Source organism: Chelonoidis abingdonii, chromosome 2, assembly GCF_003597395.2.
Source record: "Chelonoidis abingdonii isolate Lonesome George chromosome 2, CheloAbing_2.0, whole genome shotgun sequence".
Lineage (NCBI taxonomy): Eukaryota > Metazoa > Chordata > Testudines > Testudinidae > Chelonoidis > Chelonoidis abingdonii.
The window spans coordinates 275,647,925-275,669,107 of NC_133770.1; the positions used below are offsets into that span (position 1 = coordinate 275,647,925).

General features: G+C 42.1%; 1 protein-coding gene across 1 annotated transcript in view; it reads right to left on the reverse strand.

Annotated features, from left to right (window-relative positions):
- EIF3H (eukaryotic translation initiation factor 3 subunit H) overlaps positions 1 to 21,183 on the reverse strand; it is a 124,713-nt gene that overhangs the window by 101,454 nt on the left and 2,076 nt on the right. The window lies entirely within an intron of this gene.

A 21,183-nucleotide genomic window follows, 5' to 3' on the forward strand; every position in this document is an offset into this window, starting at 1 on the left:
TGAATACTACAATAAAATATCCCCATGTTATGAAGACTTGATATTGTAGATTATAATATGTTTTCAACCACTGATTTGAGACTAGCTCAGACACAAACTATGGGGTCAATTCATGCTGTTAATTACACTTAAACAAGACAAAGCAAGTATAGAGTAACAATAGCTACCGGCACAGATGCGTACATGTACAGACAATAAGGATGATGCTTCGTCAAGCTCAAGTGGACTTTATTTCACGGAGGTCTAAGGTCTAATCCATCGAAGCAAAAGCAAGCTAGAAATGCATAATGGCCCTGTTAACAAAGCACTATTGATCTTTGTGTCTGTAGGCAAACCAACTACCATAACGGATTTCTGCTCTATCACTGTGTGAGAACAGATTTTGCATAAATACTGCCCTTACAGAGTCAATGAACATTCTACATGAACACAAGTCCACATTTACGTGGCAGGAACATATATTTCATTGCACACTAAATAATGAAGCAAAAGGTTATGTTCGTGACAACCATTTTAAAACATCTGTAATGATTTACATTACCTACAGCATGGTGGTAATGAAAAACATTCATAGCACAGGAAAACCAAATCCAAATACACAGTATATATTCCCTTCTTGAGAGGAAAAGGGGGAATCCTTAAAGTTTTATGGGAAGTTTTTTGTTTGGGGTAAGGGAGGAAATAAGGGCTGAAGTGAAAGAAGAAAAGGGGGAAATGTTTCTTCAAACAAATGTGCTGTAAATATTAAATAGGGTGAACCAAGCCACACAATGCAGTGTGGGAGACTGCATAGCTTACAGGATTAGTAACAGGATACAAAGCTTTTCATCTCTGGTGCTTCATTTCCATGTCTAGGTAGCCACTTTGGGCAAAGGTGCAGGTACATATTTAAATGCCAAAAATGAGGCTACTTTGAAAGCTTGAAAGAAAAAAAAAATTACCATATAATGACGTAGAATTTAATAGCTGGTTTTAGCTAACTTATGTCATTTGTTCTCCAGTCACATCTATCAGAGTTTTAAACTAAATATGCTTTTTTGTTTTTTCCATGAACTATCACTGTTCCATGAGAAATGCTCCACCTCCATTAATTGTAAGGATGCTGCAGTACTTCAGGATAGGCTTGTTGGGACAGTTCAAATTTCCAGTGGAGAGCTATCTATCTTATGATAGAACCTGTAAATAATAGGACTGAATTGGGCGCAACTATCAGATGCTATTTGCTGCATGATTAAACATATGCAGAGTATTTTAAGTGTCATATTTCCAACATTTCTCTATTTTCGCTCTTCAATTTTTTATGTTCTCTTGCACCCTGTTGGCCTTCCCACTAACCTTTGATAAGATTTTTCACTACAATATATCACTGCAGTGTTTCTGATAAAGATGCCAACTGTTCACATTTTATCTTCTAGTAGCCTATATCAGTCTATAAAAACACCATTACAATAGACAGAGCACCTGCTATAACAATGATATCCCTGGCATCTTCTGACTGCGCAGAAATACAGAAAGTTAGACACTACCAGAACTCCAAATGGTAACCTGGTATCCTAATGCATGCTGAACTCGCACATTAATGTAATATTCTAGTAAGAGACCTGCATGAGGCAATGTTCTAAGCTCAACTCCATTAGCACACTTCAGACAGCAACATGTTGTTCTGCCTTAGCTACTGACTAAGACACAAGGTGCTTGAGGTAATATGTTTTATTGGAGAGAGAGACATGCTTTCGAAAGCTCTGTGTAAGCTCAAAAGCATCTCTCTCTCTCTTTCCCCCCCTCCCCAAATAGAAGTTGATCCAATAAAACAGGCCTGCACAACATGCGGCCTGCGGAGCCTCACTGTGTGGCCACGGAGGGGATTCTAAATCCCCCACACAGGGTGCTCTGCGGGCAGCCCAGAGCCCTTTGAATCCTGGCCGCGGCAAGGAATCAAAGGGCTCTGGGCTGCCCGCAGCCGTGGGGAGCCCAGAGCCCTTTAAATCCCAGCCACGGCAGAGAATCAAAGGGCTCTGGGCTGCCGGCAGCCGCGGGGAGCCCAGAGCCCTTTAAATTCCAGCCACATCCAGGATCAAAGGGCTCTGGGCTGCCGGCAGCTGCAGGGAGCCCAGAGCCCTTTAAATCCCAGCCGCAGCCGGGAGTCAAAGGGCTCTGGGCTGCTCGCAGAGATTCCCAGCCGCGGCTGGGATTTAAAGGGCTCAGGGCTCCCCGCAGTGACTGGCATTTAAAGGACTCAAAGCTCCCCACAGCTGCGGGCACCCCAGAGCCCTTTGAATCCCGGCCCACAGCCGCTGAGTGCCCCCTCCCCGGACCCCTGCCCCAACTGCCCCCCAGGATCCCACCCCCTATCTAAATGCCACTGCTTCTTGTCCCCCGATTGCCCCCTCCCAAGACCCCTGCCCCTAGCTGCCCCTTGGGACCCCAGACACTATCTAAGCCTCTCTTCTCCTTGTCCTCAACTTCCCGCCAGGACCCCATCCCCTACCTGTCCCCTGATAAACCCCTGGGACTCCCATGCCTATCCAACTGCTGCCTGTCCCCTGACTGCCCCCTCGAACCTCTGCCCCTCCAACCCCCCCTGCTCCCTGTCCCTTGACTGCCCCCTGGAACCTCCTACCCCTTCTCCAACCCCCAGCCCCCTTACTGTGCCACTCAGACCAGCGTGTCTGGCTCCGTGCAGCTCCAGACACGTTGCTGCCATGCTCCCCCGGAGCCCACAGCCCCCGCCCCCCCCTCAGCACCTGCCTTCCAGATTTGAACACCTCAAAATTCAGGAGTGCTCAAGCTCAGTTTGGGCAGCTGTTACTTCATTTCTCCCAAATCAAATATACTGATCCACTGTAACTTGCTGTAGAAAAAGTAGGATAAAATTGAGCAAGAAATGCTTATTAGGACTGGAATTGCTATTTTCAACAGCCATTGCCTTTTTGTTTGTTTAAAAGAAAAGACAGTGATATTGCATTGGCAAATTCCCCATAGAAAGAAAGAGTGGAACAAAAGAAATAATAAAGGCACCTCAAACTTTTCCTCATTTATGTAGGATAGTCTTATAATATGTATCCAGATATCCTCCAATCACACAAGCTGAAAATTGTTCCACTTTACTGCAGCTCTGTATCCATATGGAACCCAATCCTGTCTGTGTTTTGTGCACATCCAAAATTCCTGCTGAATAACCCGCCCTGGGAGCGAGTTACCAGTGACCCAGGGCTGCAGCGGAAAGAGGGTGCAGGTGGGGCGGGGGAGAGCCCAGGACTGGGGCAGCAGGGGGATACAGGGGGGAGCCCAGGGCTGGGATAGCGGGCAGCCACATTTTTTTTTTGCTTAGGGCAGCAAAAAACCTAGAGCCGGCCCTGCCGGGTTCCCACAGCCGCCGGAGCCCCGGGCCCTTTAATTTGACCCTTAGGGCTCCCAGCCACCTCTTCAGCTGGGAGCCCCTGATTGAGTTAAAGTAATGTATCACCTCCCCACCTCCAACCTTCCTTTTTGGCCCACAACTGTTTCAGTGGGGCGGTGCTGGGGAAGGAGAGTTTGTTTCCCCAGGGCTGGGTGGCCCTGGAGCGGGGCGTTTCTGTGGGGCCGGGAGGTTTCAGCCCTCAACTGTTTTCTTTAGAGTAATGTGGCCCTCATCGCTTTACAAGTTATGCAGGCCTGCAATAAAATATATCACCTCACCAACCCTGTCTCTAATATCCTGGAACCAAAATTGCTACAACATTGCATATTAGCTACTGATTGTCTGTTTTGAAATAAGGAGCATAAAATGTAAGAAATAAAAAAATGTGCCCCATGAAAATGCAGACATCTCATTCTTGTTACACTTTTGTTTTTATAAGACTCCAACATTTTACGTAATACCTAATGTATAATACTTGGTGAATAGTTGACATTTAAAGAGGCACTGCAAGACATGCTGCTACCCAAACACTGCTACAAAACTGATAAGGAGACATTGTGACATCCAGTATTTTCATGCCCCCCCCCAAAAAAACTTTAAATGTAAAGGTATACCCAAATTTATTTGATAATCGTAGCGAGACTGAGGATCAGCTTTGATCATTTAATTGGTCATCTCCTTTGTTTGCAAGCTATGTATTTGCAATTATGAGTGGCTTTCTTCAGTTCTCCTTAAACCCCTTCCCAAGTGACAAACTACAGTGAAAAAAGCCACTTTTGTATTAAAATAAGGGGACAAAGGAGTTACACCAGTATAATTATCAGTTTAAATTCACCCCTCAAGAGTATACTGATATGACTTTCCCAAACAGACAAGTTTTTAGGTAATAAAGTCTCAGATATTTCTCTCTTTACAACTTGTGCTACAAATCTTCTGTTCACACCACTGAAATCAGATTACTGATCTGTTCAAACAGTCACAGATGAAAAGCCAACTGCTATTATTAGAAATAAGTATGTATACCATTAACACCTATTAGTTTCTGGGTCCCCATAAGTAAAGGGGCCAAATGCCCAACCCAGAAAGGAACAGGTGCTGGTTCACTACCTGAGGACATCAAGCAGAACCTGTGTCCAGCTCAGAGGAGTTTGGCCACATTTTAATGTGTTGCTCTCAAATATCAAGCAGATAAACTAAACCTATCTAGGCTTGTATGTTGAATTTTAGTAGTTAGAGCAGATCCTTCCTGCAGAGGAGGCATAGCTGAGTGGTGGTTGTCACCTCAGCTGGATACAAGAACCAGGACTTCCTTAGCCGATGCAGGACTCTCTCTCTCACTTCTGTTTATTTATTTTTTATTTGCTTTTTTAAAAAAAATCGTCCTGGAGAAGAATGAACAGAAAAAGAACATCATGCTTTTGGCCATGGGAGAAAAGTGCATGATTGTAGTGATGGCCTATTAATAAGGCTAAGATTTTGTCACAAATATTTTTAGTGAAGTCACAGGCAAAAAAGAAAAATTCACGGAAGCCGCGACTTGTCCATGACGTTTACTAAAAATATCTGGGACAAAACAGGAATCTACAGATGCCCACACTGCCCGAAGATGGGCAGCTGCACAGGGGCTGTGGACTACCCCTAATGCCTGCAGCTCCAGGGGTCCCCCACTGCCCATGGGGGCTGGCGGCTCCGGTGGCCTGTGATGGCTGGGAGCTCAGGGGTCCCCTGCTGTGGCCAGGAGCTAAAGGGTAGGGACCGTTTTTTTGCTCTTTTTGCCTTGTAGGTATGTTTCTATAATACAGACCCAGGATTCTACTTGTTTGAGTAGCAGGGCATTAGATATCATTACCATACTGTCAGGAAGCAATGATGGGGTTGTAACAAGTGTAAGGCCCTACAGTCGTCCTAGTTACAACGGAGACAGAGCATTACTGACAGAGTGTTACCAAGTATTCATCCAGGAAAGCTTATGCTCCAATACTTCTGTTAGTCTATCAGGTGCCACAGGACTCTTTGTCACCAAGTATTTTTCGGTGAATTACTTTTGCTACTTTCACAAATAGGTTAGAAAACCTGAATCTTTTGAAAACATTTAATATTTTAAAATAAGTATTTTTATGACATGTTTTTAGAACAAAAGTCAATACATTACCATTGTTTTGGGGGCGAGAGCTTATGAACATGCTCACTTACTGCACAAAATATCTGCATTTTAGGGAGATTAGACACAAGCTATAGTTTCAACTTAATATTTTCCAGTTGGTACAAAAGAGTCCTATGCTTTTAGCCGTCAGCTGTATGCTGAAATGTGTTCTGCTATATTAGTGAACTACCAGGTTCAAATATTTGCAGCACTTACTGAGCTAGTAGTGCCATCTGTGAATAAAAGGATTACTTCTCAGGCTTCAGCTTTTAGCAGTTGCGTATGAAAAGGTTTACAAGTGACAGCCAAAAGCAACAGCAGTAAACTTTATAATTCAACCACCCACTTTTCACATGAATTGTGCTAAATTTTTACCCTCATTCTGAAGTAGAGGAAAGCCTGCAGAGACAGTTATCCATGCTTATTTGGCCTTCAGAAATTAACAGAACACAACAGAGCTAAATGAAACAAAATACACTTGTTTCGTCTATATACAGCACTATAAAACGCTCTCAGATTTAGAGGCACCTAATACTATTTCAGGATCCTAGCCTCAACATTGGGATTGAAAAAAAAATTATATGTGGTGAAGTAAAATATTGCATTTAACCATATGAATTATGGGATCTCTCCTTTTCCATGCATTCAGTATATATTCCAAAACAGCCATTAAAATGACACACTGGTATGATGACTATGTCATTTTCGATAATTTATTATTTTATTTGTGAAACTGAAGGTTTCCACATGTCCAGGGCACTTGTCTTCACTGAAAATTATGTGAACAAGTTTTATTTTAACAGGTTTAGAGATACAGAAAAATCTCCCCTAAAAGGAGGCAGTGTGCACCAGTGGAAGGGACTCAGGGGACCTGGGTTCTGTTCCAGCTCTACCACTGACTTGCTGTGCAACCACGGAAAAAGAATGTTATTTCATTTCCCTTTTCCTCAGTTTCCCCATCTTTAAAATGGGACTAATAATACTTGCCCCCTTTGTAAAGCACTTTGATATGTACAGAGTGAAGTACTATATAAGAGCTAGGCACTATTTATTATCTCTATAGCAGTACTGGATGATTAAGAGCATTCTAGTTTTATTACCACTGATAAGGGGAAATATGGACTGACAAGGTCGTATGATTTTCTGAGGACATCATTTTTGGGGCATAGTTATGGTAGCCTGGGTATATTAAACCACAAATTGATCAATATTTGAGTCTTTTGAAAGTGTAATCTCAATTCTGAACTTCCTACCTTTTAATGGTTATTTTTGATAACTACAAAATTTCTACAAGGATTTTTATCTTTAAATTACTCATATGCAACTAATACAACACTCAAAACCTTAATCTACCTTAACTAATTATTGCTGAGAATTTGCTTAGCTGTTTTTAAACACTCACAGCATGAGATGGAGAAGCAAGAGGGTTTGGGAGAAGGGTCATTCACTCTTCCTTCTGAGATATGAGGGCCAGCTGACTAATACCTATTAAAGAAATGGAGGAGTACACCAGCACACACAAGAGAGGTTCCATGCTGCTGAATGCACCAATACCCCAGTAAAATTTAGGAGGCTCCAAGGGGCCTCCAAAGGAACACTATCACATTTCATCCCAGGTGAGCAGTCCAGTAAACCATAATTTCCTTCAGTCTCACATCTATTCTACCAATTTTGATACCAATATTCCTTTGTGGGTTTTAGAAGGGGGGCAAAATCTGGCTTAGAATGGAAAATTAGTCGCCACCTTGATTACTGAGTGACTGAGATACGAAAGAATGTGAAATCCTTGGTAGTATGCTCAGACCACCATGCTAATACTCATCAGGCTGTAGTCAGAGCATTTTAATATGCTTAATCAATATCTCTAATATTTCAATTTAAATAGCATTTGTATTTCACTACATGTTAAGGCACAATGATGTGTATGGTTAAACACAAAGGCAATTTAAAGGAGTATTTTCAACTATGGGCATATTGTTGCAGGCAATGGGCTTACCCAAAACACAAAAAGGAACATCTGGCAGTTACTAAGCATATCTAAAAAAATAATTTCCCAAATATATCTTAAAACTTGCCCACATTATCGATTCTACAACAGCAAGCTGAGCTGCCCATTTTATTAATTCAGAATTCAAGAAATTTATTATTATTTGCTAAATACTGGAAGTACTCTTATAGAATTGCTAAGCATTACTAAAAAATAAAAAGAATATACATCTATAATCTTAATACTACATGAAATAAAAGACATGGCAGAGTTATGTTGACAATCATACCTTTGTCTAGAGGGCAATTTTTAGGTGGGGGGGGGGGAGGGTGAGTAGAAAAGAGAGAAACATTTAAACTGGACCCAAAATATTATTTGTGGCAGAGCAAGATTGGGAGTTACTTTAGAAGAAAGCTTTGGTCCTAAGCAACAACAAAAAATTGAAAATAAGCCGCCTTTAAAACAGTTTGAAAAAAAAATTATTATTTGTACCAAGTATCAGTGTTCTTGCCAAATTTAATTAACAGAAAACATTTTTCTTGGGCATGTAACTGCATTTGTTTTGTACGACAGACCTAAATACATCAGACTTTTCAGGACCCAGGTTAGGTACTATACTATTTTGCCAGTTGTCTGCTATATTTTGTCTCTCTTTTCCCTGCATTGTGCCACTCTGGCTCACAAACACTGCAGACACTCAATTTTGTAACAATGCCAGGAGAACGCGAAATGTGCATCCTTAACAATGTTCCAGTGTACAAGGGAATACGCAGTAGACGGCCCGATTTCCAGTCTTTACTGATGCAAACTCCCTCTGCAGTTCTAGGCAAATTACTCAAGCTCTCATCTATAAAGAGGAGATAATGCCCATAGTAGTGGTGAGAGGATTAATTTAAAATACTTTGAAGATTAAAAGTATTATATAACTGCAAAACAATGATTTAAAAAAAAAATGTGAAAATGCACATTCTTCATCTTGGTAGCAAAGTAAAATCAGCAAATAAGCACCAAGATCAGACCATAATCAGCCTGTTCAGCAGCTATGCACATATAATTACAATGCAGGAGCCCAGTCTGCAGGGCTGGCTCTAGGCACCAGCGCTCCAAGCATGTGCTTGGGGCAGCACTTTCCAAGGGGTGGCACTCTGACTCCTTTTTTTTATTTTTTTTTGCTTGGGGGGAAAAAGCTGGGAGCTGGCCCTGAGACAAGGTGAGCTGTGGGAGTGGGAGGCGAGGGGAGAGCTGGAGAAAGTAACCCGGGGGGTTGGGGGGGAGAGAAACCTGAGAAGGACCCAGAATTTACAAATGTACATTGCCAAAGAGCCAAAGTAATATGTCAGCAGCCCCCCATCAGCTCCCCCACCCCGCTCGTGGAACCTTCCACAAACCCCAGCAGCCCCACCCACCGATCAGCACCTTCTCATCCCTCCCAATCAGCTGCTTCATGGCATGCAGGAGGCTCTGAGGGGAGGGGGGAAGGAGCGAGCGCACTGCAGCCTATGGGGAGGGGGCAGGAAGGGGTGGAGTGTGGGTAAGGCTTGTGGAAGAGCCAGGGGTTGAGCAGTTAGCACCCCCGCCACATTGGAAAGTTGGCGCCTGTAGCTCCAGCTCCGGAGTCGGTGCCTATTACGAGGAGCTGCATATTAACTTCTGAAGAGCTGCATGTGGCTCTGGAGCCACAGGTTGGTCACCCCTGATTTATATTGTTTTTCCAACTACAACTACAAGACATTTTTTTTAAGCTTTAATTCTCAGAACCAGGATGTAGATATTTCCCCCATTTTACAGATACAAAAATGGAAGCAGAGAGGCTGACTTTTATGCAGTCAGAGTCAACCAATATCAAAGCTCTTTTTAGACCCTACATAAATTCAGATACCCATGGGGGGTGGCGCACACAAGTGCATCCATGCCTCAGTACTGTATTCCAACCATGCCTGATGTTACAAATTATAGATAATACATTATACATGTTGAAAGGTAAAGCATATGAAATTCTGCAATTCCCAAGGACCAATTTCGGTAACAAGAGTAGAATTGCGTAGCTGCTTCTAATAGTGCACAAGAAACAATCTGCAGCCTCATATCTGCAGAATTCCAAGACTATGAAATCTTGTCACTCACCAACTATGCAAGTGAATCTTTTACAGCATACCTGAATATGTACAAATATGGAATAAATTTCACTAAAAACTGGGTCTCCTCCAAAGTGAATACCCTGTTTGTGTACACCTAAAATAAAGTGACAAATGACTTTGAGTGGTGAAGTAGCAGCTGATTTGGCCTTGGCAGCAATCTCTATCTCAGAAGCAGGAGACTGACTCAGAGGTACTGTTTATGTCCTCATGTCAAAGACTTGTCTACACAGGAGATATTTACCAGTTACTCAATACAGTTAAACTGAAATAATCCCCATGTGGATACTCTTGAGAGTGTCTTTTTTTAGGTTTAGCATAAACCGTCTTCAAAGCAACAACAGTTAAACCAAAAAAAGTGACTTTTATACCAGAATAACTATGTCCACTTCGGAAGTTATACTGGTGTAACTATATCTGTTTAGGGCTTGGCTACACTTGCAAGTTAGAGTGCATTAAAGCAGCCCCGGGTGCCCTAACTCCTGATGTGTCCACACTTGCAAGGCACATAGAACGCCTGGACTCTGCAGCTGGAGCGCTTCTGGTAATCCATCTCCCCGAGAAGCATAAAGCTTGCTGCACCCCGGCTGAAACGCCTGGGCATCAGTGTGGACAAGGTGTTGCATTACTACACTGTGATTGGCACTCCAGAAACGTCCCATAACCCCCTGACATCAAGTGGCCACTCTTCTCACTGTTTTGAAATCGGCTGCAGGCATACAGATATCCCCTTTCAAAGGTCCGTTTCTGACAATCTGCATGCTTATCTGCTCCGGGACACAGCAAACCATTAGCATGGAATGCTGCTGTGGAGGTGGGGGGAATCTGCTGCTGTCTGAACTTACAAGACAGCATGCTGACACACACTCAGCCTCCCAAAACACACTGTCTTCCCCCTTCCACACACACAACTCACTCCCTATCACACTCCACCCCCTCCCCCATTTGAAAAGCGCATTGCAGTCACTTGTACACTGGGATAGCTACCACAGTGCACTGCTCTTTGTGGCATTGCAAGAGCTGCTAATATGACCACGCCAGTGCGCTTGCAGTTGACAGTGTAAACACACAGCAGCGTTTTCCCTGCTGTGGTCTCTGAAGGCTGATTTAACTCCCAGAGCTTTACATCTGCAAGTGTAGCCAAGCCCTTAAATCCACATCTTCTAGACCAGATCTACACTAAAAAGTTAAATTGATCCAGCTGTGTCACTCAGGGGCGTGAAGTGTATATATACATACCTAAACACAAACCCCAAAAGAACAGTTAAGCCAACCTAACACTCAGTATGGACAGCACTAGCATTTGAACTGTAGTCATAGCTTTAGCTTATATTGGTTTAACCTTCCTGTTTAGACAAGCCCCTAGAATAGGAGAAACAGAATTTCTTTCCCCCACTATAGGCTTTTTGGGCTACTGAGACTAGTTCATTAGAGGACCTGCTAATGGACCATGAACTGGAAGAATCCCAGATAAACAGCCATCTCATATTGTCTCATTCAAGAACAGCAAAATAAATAAAAAAATAAATGACCCCATTGGTGTGGCCAAAAGTGGGTTTGCACATGTAAGACTTCCTGCTCCTTTTCATTGGCTTTTGTTTTCTGAACTATTCTTACACTCAAGGAGCAGGACTGTGACACCGTGACTGACTATGCAAGACAAAAAGAGAAGCAGAGACACAGGAGAGCAGTACTGTTGGTCCTGTGCACCATAGTCTTTAACACACTCTGGTGCTACTACCTGTCATTATACTACTCAAAGATGCAATGCATGAGTACAGACAGGTGTATTATATATTGCCAAGCACTACGAAATGCTAAAAAATACTCAGCTAGGATCACACCAAAATAGCACTGTGAATCAACAACCTCAGCTTCAAAAACACATTTCTTTCTTCAAAGGAAACAGTTACAACATGTTAACCCCCACGGCTAACCCCTTTCAGTGAAGAAAAATTTCTGTTCTTCAAGTATGTTTACTTTGTGCATTTGACAGAACTCTATCAAGCCTGTTTCACTGCTGTATTGATGGTACACATGTTTTGCTGGACAAGGGAAGATGATGCTTAATAGTAACAACGAAAGGTGCAGAGGGAGTAGGCAGAAGTATGTATGAAGAAAAAAGGAAGAGAAGGAAGAGAGACCGGCCCAAGGATCTTTGATGTCACTGTTCTTGGGGCTATCCTTCTAAACAACAAAGGACCCTATCGTAGCACACACAGGTACTTGACACATCAGAAGCCAAGAGACTCCAGCAGAAGAACACAGCAGAAAAGAGAAGAGAGGTGAAAAACAATCTTGTTCCCCTCCAGCCTCAGATGCAGAAAACATTCCATCACAGAAAAAAAAACCATTTTAATACACCCACATCTGAGAGGCAAAGAACAGTAACAACCTAGGACATCTAGTAGCTTACAGACTTTCAGATGAAAACCCTGTCAACTCCTGGAGGGATTCACAGAGCTGCTGCCCACCATGGTACTAGAATCCCCCAGCTTCCTTGTACTCTGTGACATCAGCCTTCACGCTGAAATGGTCTATGATACAGTCGTTCTTGATCTCATGGCCTACATGTAAACCTTAGGATGCTCCCAAGCACCCTCTGGACCTACACATGCAGGTGCTTCAGCCCAGGAATGGATATTGGAGATCGCACCAGCATACCACTCTCCTAGTCTGATCAGCACCTCATAAGTCTTGTCTTAAACAAGCCCAATACATCTACACTGGGGGTTTGCAAACAAAAAAACACTTAGTATAGATAAGACCTACAATAACATCCGAAGTTCTCACAAAAAATACCCATTGGCCAAAATTGAAATATTTTGGTGCCTAAAGCTTTTACTTAAATAAAAAAATACAAAAAAGTTCTAGGTGTCTTAATTGAAAGTACAACATGATGGCCACCCAGTAGCACTGAAAACTCATATACAGGTAATTTGTTAACTCAACTGACTTTAATAGGAGTTTCAGATGCTTGGCAGTTCTGAAAAACCAAGTCACATATATATTTAACTTTAGGCATATAAGTGTTAGAACTTTAGTCACTGTTTGCGTGACAGTTAACTACTTCATTCAGCTATTTATCTGGGACTACATGACGACAGTGTTCCAATATCATCCCTGGCATTAGTCTCGATGTCTGATTTAAAAAGATCCCAGCTTGTTTGTGCCTGTTCCTGATCCAGTGAGGATTTTAGAAGTACTATCAATGGCACAGGACCATAAAAAGTCAGTCTCAGTTGTGCTTACCATAGAGTAGAAATGAAATCTAAGCAAACATGTTATTTGCATGATATGCTCATTTATATTCTTCTATCTATGTATATGATCCACTGTTTCACCTGATCACACTACTGCATTTCGGGATATTTGAGCAACTTCTGCTTTGTATTACACTGGGTCAAAAGACCCAATACAAAAGACCCTTTCAAAAGAATAATGAATATTTGCCACCATCATGCCTTTGCTCAATGCAAATAGTCTTACTGCAGTGTTTGAAGGATCAATTCCATAACAAGTAATCTGGTATGCTAATGCTTCAGTTTCCTAATCACATTTCATTTCCTACCATTAAAAATAACAGGAAACAGAGTGGATTTAACAGAGCCTTCTTAATTTACTTCAGAGTACAGAGATATTTCTAGAATGTGTTTCTCTTCTTCAGGGATATGACCTCTTGCATCTATGTGCTTTATAGTGCTGTGTTTTAAATTGTAAAAGCAGCAAAGAGTCCTGTGGCACCTTATAGACTAACAGACATATTGGAGCACGGGCTTTGGTGGGTGAATACCCACTTCGTCAGATGCATCTGACAAAGTGGGTATTCACCCACGAAAGCTCATGCTCCAATATGTCTGTTAGTCTATAAGGTGCCACAGGATTCTCTGCTGCTTTTATGGATCTAGACTAACACGGCTACCCCTCTGATGTTTTAAATTGGTTATTGGAAATGCCATTAGTGTTGAGCATCAAAGAATTGCAGAAGTGTGCACAGGAGGCTCTTTATTGTTTAATAAAGATTTTTATTTTACTAATTGTATGAAAGCAAGTGAACATAGTAGAACTTTGGAGGTTGCGCTAAGTCTCTCAGCTGGGGAAAACTAACATTTTCACAAACCAATAAAATTACACAAGTGTGTAAGTGTTTACAGGATCAGGCCCCATATAAATTGCAAAACTATTATACTAAACAAAAGATAAGTGTGTCTAGTCAAACATTCAGAAAAATTATCAAATGCCAGAATTAAGGTTACACAATAAAACACATTCTATCAAATGTCAATGACTACAGAACTGATTAAAAATAGGAAGTGTGACATAAAGGTAAAAAAAAAAAGTATCATCCAAATCCATGAGTGTAGGCAGTGTGGGAGAGGAAAGTACACCTCCATCTCCTGGTTTTAAGAGGTAGAAATACCAAGACAGTGTTGAAAGTGATCCTTTGAAAAGAATTGCACAGTCACTTAAAGACTGGTCATATTGAAAGTAGTCTTCATGAAATAACTGGTATAGATCAATACCCAGTAGTAGCAACTATTTTCCACTCTGAAGCTACCTATACTGATTTAAAAAGAAGTCAGTTTCTCAGCTCTAAGGACCAAAATCTCCTTTAATTATATTCATGGATTTCAAGGGAGTGGGGGTGTATGGAAATACTGCAGGCAAACAGAAAATTAAAAGAATACTACTAAAAAAAACTATATTGCAGTATTCCAGAAGTAAACGCCCAGTTTTTGCTATTAGAGGGGCACGGTGGTGAGATAATATCTTGCACTGGACCAACTCCTGCTGGTGAGAGAGAGACACTTTAGAGCCACATTGAGCTATTCTTCAGGTCTGGGAAAGGTACCCCAAGCATCACAATTAAATGCAAGGTGAAGCAGATTGTTTATCATAAGTAGTCTGCACATATTTTAAGGGACCAAAGTATCTTTTTTCTCAGGCTACCAAAAGGAACATGGGTGGGACAGAGGGATAGCTCAGTGGTTTAAGCACTGGCCTGCTAAACCCAGGGTTGTGAGTTCAATCTTTGAGGGGGCCATGTAGGGAACTGGGTTTTTTTTTTTTGTTTTTTTTTTAAAAAGTGTCTGGGAATTTGCCCTGCTTCAAGCAGGGGGGTAAACTAGATGATCTTGTGAGGTCCCTTCCAACCCTGATATTTTATGATTCTATGTAAAACTACTTAAAAATTTCACCTCTATATTGGAAGAAAAGTGAGACAGCACTTTAAGTGTGTTTTTGATAACTGTAAGTGGACTGGTCATCTCCTGAGCACTCCCCCAGCCGGAGGTCGATCTGCAGGCGCACTGCCTCAGTTTCCCTCTTCTTCAACTTAGGGCCCCTTAAATCACAGAATATCAGAGTTGGAAGCGACCTCAGGAGGTCATTTAGTCCAAACCCCTGCTCAAAGCAGGACCAATCCCCAATCAAACAACTCTTCATTGATTCAGCCAAATCTTTCCCTGGCACTGGATTAAAATAACACAATAATACCAAAGACATTATACAAAATGAAGGTACACTGTGTATCCAAAAGTCATCTACATGGTGTGAAGAATAGAACTAAAGTCCAAATGCCTTTTACCTCTTGAAAAGCACAACTATTAAAACTGCTTTAGTCAAACAGATGAACTGATTTTATAAAACATTTAAATCAAGTATTTGTACAAGTCAGTGTAGTTATAATGCAACCCCAGCAGCTGGAACTTTGTCAGCTAGAGACTCTCTCAGAATGCCCAATTTACAAATCAATTCAACACAGTGAGAAAGGAATACTTTTTGCATCAAAACTCGTGGATTACCAGATGATTAATGCCAAATATGTAAACTGAACTTGTATTTTTACATTTAAAGAGGGTGGGAGAGACACCTTTTTGCATATATACAATTATTTGTTCAAGATTTCCAACTTTCATATGTTGTTAATCAAAAGTATGATCATATTAGGCCTTCAGAATTCGATCAATGATAATAGCTCAGTCTAAAAACTTTAAAATGCCAGTTTATTTATAATTTTCAGTGTTTTTAATCTTACTATGGCTCTCTAGTTTTCAAATTGAACTGCATATTGAGTTAAAGAATAATGAATGTTTTTCTTCCTACTCCCAAAGTAGGAAAAAGTAAAACTTGATGGTTATACCCAGTAGTATTCTGGATGGAACACCTCTGAAGGCAAAAAAGTTGAACATAGAATTATAGTTATTTTGTTAAAATATAGGTAGTCAAATATAAGTCCTATTTCTAGATCATTTCTACATCTGTGAACATCGGGAAAGCTGTCTTTGTACCTCAGGTCTCTCATTTGTAAAAGGGAAATTACTATTAATAATTATTTATATTACAGTAGTATATAGAGGTCAGGCCCCATAGTACTAGACACTACATAAAGCAAAAAAAGGATAGTGCTTGTCCCTGTGAGCTTGCAACCTAAGCTAAAAATACCACCTACCTTTCAGTGAAGTCCTGAGGATTTATTCATAAATGCCTACAAAGGACTTAAAATCCTTGAATGGAAGCCACTATAAAATCCAAAATACAACACGATTTAAAATAAACCACTGAAATTCAAGTAAAATAAAAAAAAAATTGAAATAGTATTGAGGTAGCAACTCTGGAGCTGCTCTACAGTAATTTATGAATATTGTATGTTGGCCTGGTTATTGGGACGTTTACTGTATGGATTAGTTTCATAGTGGGCTGTAAGAAACAAACCACTAAGAAGAAATTAAATACCTCAAGATCAATCACCCTGCAGCAGACACTTGAGAGTTAAGGGACAAAGGCCAAACCATTAGCTTTGAAGATTTTCCCTCCTCTCCAGCCAACTGCACAACTAATTTTGTCCAGAAGGACCAAAGCCCAGGAACACAGAATGTCACAGGAACTCTGGCTGTTGAAAAAGAAAGTGTCCCTCATAGGAGAGGAAGGTAGTTGTTCAGAGGAGTTATTCCAATGACCAACGCTGAGACACAAGCAGTTGTTCCAGTGTCTGAAGAAATTAGGTTGCCAAAGGGCTTACCATCCCTGATGGCAAGATAGACATGCTGTTTTTAAATCCTCTCTAAAATCTTTGTTCCTACTGCAAAATAAACAATACTTTGTTTTTAAAATGCTGTTTGGTCATTATATAAAAACCACTGGTCACAGACTTCTGAAGGGAAGAACAACAGATGCCAAACTCAGTCAGACCTGCTAGGTAAGCACAGATCGCACACATGGTACTGTAGCCTAGTGCCCAGTGTAAGAGTGGGTGAACTGCAGATTTCCGCCCCATGATAAGCAAAGACATGAGGTCTGAAGAGGTGCACTCAGAGACCAGAAAATGGATAGAGGTGCAGGTAGTGATGTAACCATATCAAACAAATATTAACAAAAAGAGAGAACTTGATGTTTCCCTTCTTCATGTATGAATATTTGTTACACAAACAGTATGCACACTTTCCAAAGGTTATTCTTATTTAATATTTATTAAATTGTGAACTCATAGGGCAGGAACATATTCTGAAGCAAATATGTGGTTGCTCTGATTTACACTTGGACTAGGGAAGCTGCAGTCTGAGAAAGAGGAAGTTCTGACTCCCTGATGCCCTCTCCCCCAATATCAAATAAATATCCGCACTATACAGAATCAGTCCCCTGATCTCCAAGTTACTTTGCCCCAGTGAAAGATTCTAGCAAGCTTCATTCTGTTCAGAACATCAGAAATGTTATAAAAGGAGAAAGACAAAATACAACAAATGCTTAGGAGAGAGTAACAAAGACTCAAACAGAATGAAAGACTATAATGGAAGGCTTTTGTAACATTGCATAAAGTGATTCTAGAAGAGATATTTCTTTTTTTTGGTAGTAACTTTCATTCTTGTGTCCTGACTCCTCTGAGACCAGGAATTCAGCAACACTCAAAACAGGGTTGGCTATTTCTCTGAATGTTTTTGATATCCGTATCTGTCATAATTATAACAAAACTTCCTGATGGGGTATTTCTGGAGGCATTTGACCTCTTGCTTCAGAGCTCAACCTGTCTGAGTTCAGGATGTGACCTAACATAAACAGGTCCTGATCCAGGACTGGGACTCCTAAATGCTACAATAATACAAACAACAATCATCATCATAAGGGGCAGATTATCCCGTATTTTCCTACTGCAAGGTTCTCACACTTCCTCTTAAGCATCTGACCCAATAGGGAGAATTCTCATGTTACTACAGACATGGGGTTCTCCATCTGGGGATTGAGATCCCTTAGGGGATCGTGAGGTTATTACATGAGAGGTCACGAGTTGTCAGCCTCCATCCCAAACTCTGATTTGCCTCCAGCATTTATAATGGTGTAATAAATTAAAAACACTTTTTTATATATATTTAAGGTGCGGGGGGTAAGGTTCACTCAGAGGCTTACTATGTGAAATCGGTCCCCAGTACAAAACTCTGAGAACCACTGCTATAGATAAAGATGCCATGGATCTTTCCAAGATCTCAGGATCTAGTGCAGTGGTTCTCAAACTTTTGTACTGGTGACCCCTTTCACACAGCAAGCCTCTGCGTACAACCACCCCCCCCCCCCCCATAAATTAAAAAAACACAAAACAAAAACACATTTTCATACATTTAACACCATTATAAATTTTTGGATGCAAGCCGAGTTTGAGGTGGAGGTTGGCAGCTCACAACCCCCAGTTTGAGAACCCCTGAGCTAGCGGGAATTCCAGGACTCTTCTCTCCAGAAACAGCTCAAGTAGCTGCCTCTTGCTGTTGCTCTCAGTTTTCCCAAGCAGTGGCAGCATGATATTTGCCTGACTCTCCTCAGTTTTCACACTTCTGCCGTTTAAGAAAGCTATTACTAGCCCCATCAACACTGCAAGATGTCTGCAGAGACAAGAAGAGTAATACTGCAATGGTTTACACTCCTTTCACATTTCGTGGAGTGTCTTTCAAGCACAAGAATCAAAACACCATTTTAATGAGGAGCACTTGTGGTACTTTAGAGACTAACAAATTTATTTGGGCATAAGCTTTGTGGCTAAAACTCATTTTGCCCAACAGTCTTTAAGGTGCCATAAGTACTCCTCAGTTCTTTTTGCTGATAGACTAACATGACTACCACTCTGAAACCTGTCACTTTTAATGGGCAGATTTACCTCCCTTCACCCAGTCACTCATTACACTTTGTTATTCTGGAACAGTAATGAGAAGTTATAATTAAGGCTCCGTGTTTGTGACTTTCCATGACCTCCATGACTTCTGCAGCTCAGGCAGCCCCATGGCCAGGTGCACCGGCCACTGCTGGGCAGTCTCAGGCCACGTCTATACGACGCGCCATATCGCGCGTTACAATCGATTTGCTCGGGGATCGATATTATCGCGTCTCATCTAGACGTGATATATCGATCCTGACGCGCTTACATTCGATTCCGGAAATCCACCAAAACCAACGGAGTTCTGGAATCGACATGGCGAGCCGCGCACATCGATCCCACGCGGTGAAGACGGGTGAGTAGATCGATTTTAGATAATCGATTTCAGCTACGCTATTCTCGTAGCTGAAATTGCGTATCTAAAATCGATTTTCGCGCGTCGTGTAGACCTGGCCTCAGGTCGCCCTTCCCCACCCCCCATCCCTCAGCAGCAGGAGTTTGAGTGTGTGTGGGGGGGGGGCGGGGGTGTTAGTGCTGAGCAGTGCTTACCTGGGAGGAGGAAGGCCCTCCCCGGAAGGGCAACAGGAACTCAGTTCCTAGCTTTATATGCTTCCCCACCTGCAGGCACCCCCCTCCTCTGCAGCTCCCATTGGCCACAATTCCCAGCCAATGGGAGCTGCAGAACCAGGGCTCGGGGCAGAGCAGAGGTAGAATGTGGAGCTAGGGCTGCCGCTTCCCAGGAGCCGGGTAGGGAACCTGCCCCAGCCCTGGGCTCCCTGGGCTGCAACCCACCACAAGCATCTGTGATGCCCTCTCCCGCCCCCCCAGGCCACGACCCCTCCTCCCCAGCATCTGTAGCCCCCATGGCACCCTCCATGGCCAACCACACACACAAAGTTTTAGTCGGGATATATAGTATAAGTCATGCACAGATCACAGGCAATGAATTTTTGTTTACTGCCCTTGTTTGGTCCATAGCTTTTATTAAAAATACCCCTGACTAAAACATGCCAGGATGGGATTTCTGCATTGTAGAGGTTTTTAAAGTTTACTATGATCTTACCTGTCATTACTTGGCCAGAGCTGCCCCATCCCACTTGAACAGAGCATAGAGTACTTCAGTGATGAACAGACCAGAGTAAAAGCACACAAGAAAGCAATTAGCAATGCCAGATTACATAATACTAAGAAGAAAATGATACTTTTCATCCTTAGGAAGTTTAATTTAACCAGTGACACAGGTGGTGAAATGGAGAAAGGTCGATTGACATACCTAAAGACACAGAGCCAGCAACAGAATCAGGATTAGAGCTTTACAGACCTCATTCAAAGACCTATCTCAGGCTCCTTTGTCAGAGGTTGGCCTCTGCATGAGACCCACATTTACCCTTTATTCCAGACAAATTTTATTCCTGGGAGAATTCTGTGCCAAAAAATTAAAAGTTAGTGCATAATATTTTAAAATTTTGCCAATTTTATCAAAATTACACTACATAATCATGTCAGTTTCAATTATTTTGGTAATTTATTTCAAAAAACTTGTCAGCAAGTATGTCTGGAACAATACAGACACACACAAAAATTCCCGCAGAAGTAGAGTTAAAGAAACCCCTATGATAACCCAGTTCCTGTTTCACTGCCACCCCTCAGCCATGCCCACCCCAGCCACACCCTCCCCCTAGAGCCTATCCATGGGGCTCTTTCTGATCCAGACACTCACACCCCCTCCCTCTCAGAGCTCAGCCATGCTCCCCCTCAGCCCAGACATTCACATCCCTCCCTTCCCAGAGGCCAGCTGCAGGGCCCCCCAGCCCAGAAACTCAGACTCCCATGCCACCAGAGCCCTGCTGCACCCTCCCCCAGCCCAGACACTAACACCCTTTACCCCTGAGCCCAGGGATCCAGAGAGAGAAACAGTCCAATGCTGAGTCCCAGGCTTGCACAGAGTTTCCTGCACACCACCACTTCCTTCCTTCAGGGTGTGCTGGAAAATGCAGCTGCTGGGAACCTTCCAGTTCTCTCCCCTGTCTTGTCTTCTATTTGTGAGCTGGGCTCTCCCAGGTCCAGCAGCCCCTAGCGGCGGCCAACAGCTCTGAGTCCATTTTTGTGGGGGGAAAGGAAATTCTCCATGCACAAGATCAATTTCTAAAAAATTCTGCATTGCATAGTGGTGCAGAATTCCCCCAGGAGTAACTAATTACCCACAGTTACATGTATATTGATTTAACATCAATACTATGGTAGATACAAACATCTATAACTAAAATGCCACAAAACATTATTGATGAAAGAGAAATTCAACCCATTCCATTTCTTACAAGTTAAAGATTAGTAGTGATTGGACATCTAACATAGTGAATGCCAGTAAAAATGAGGTAGGAT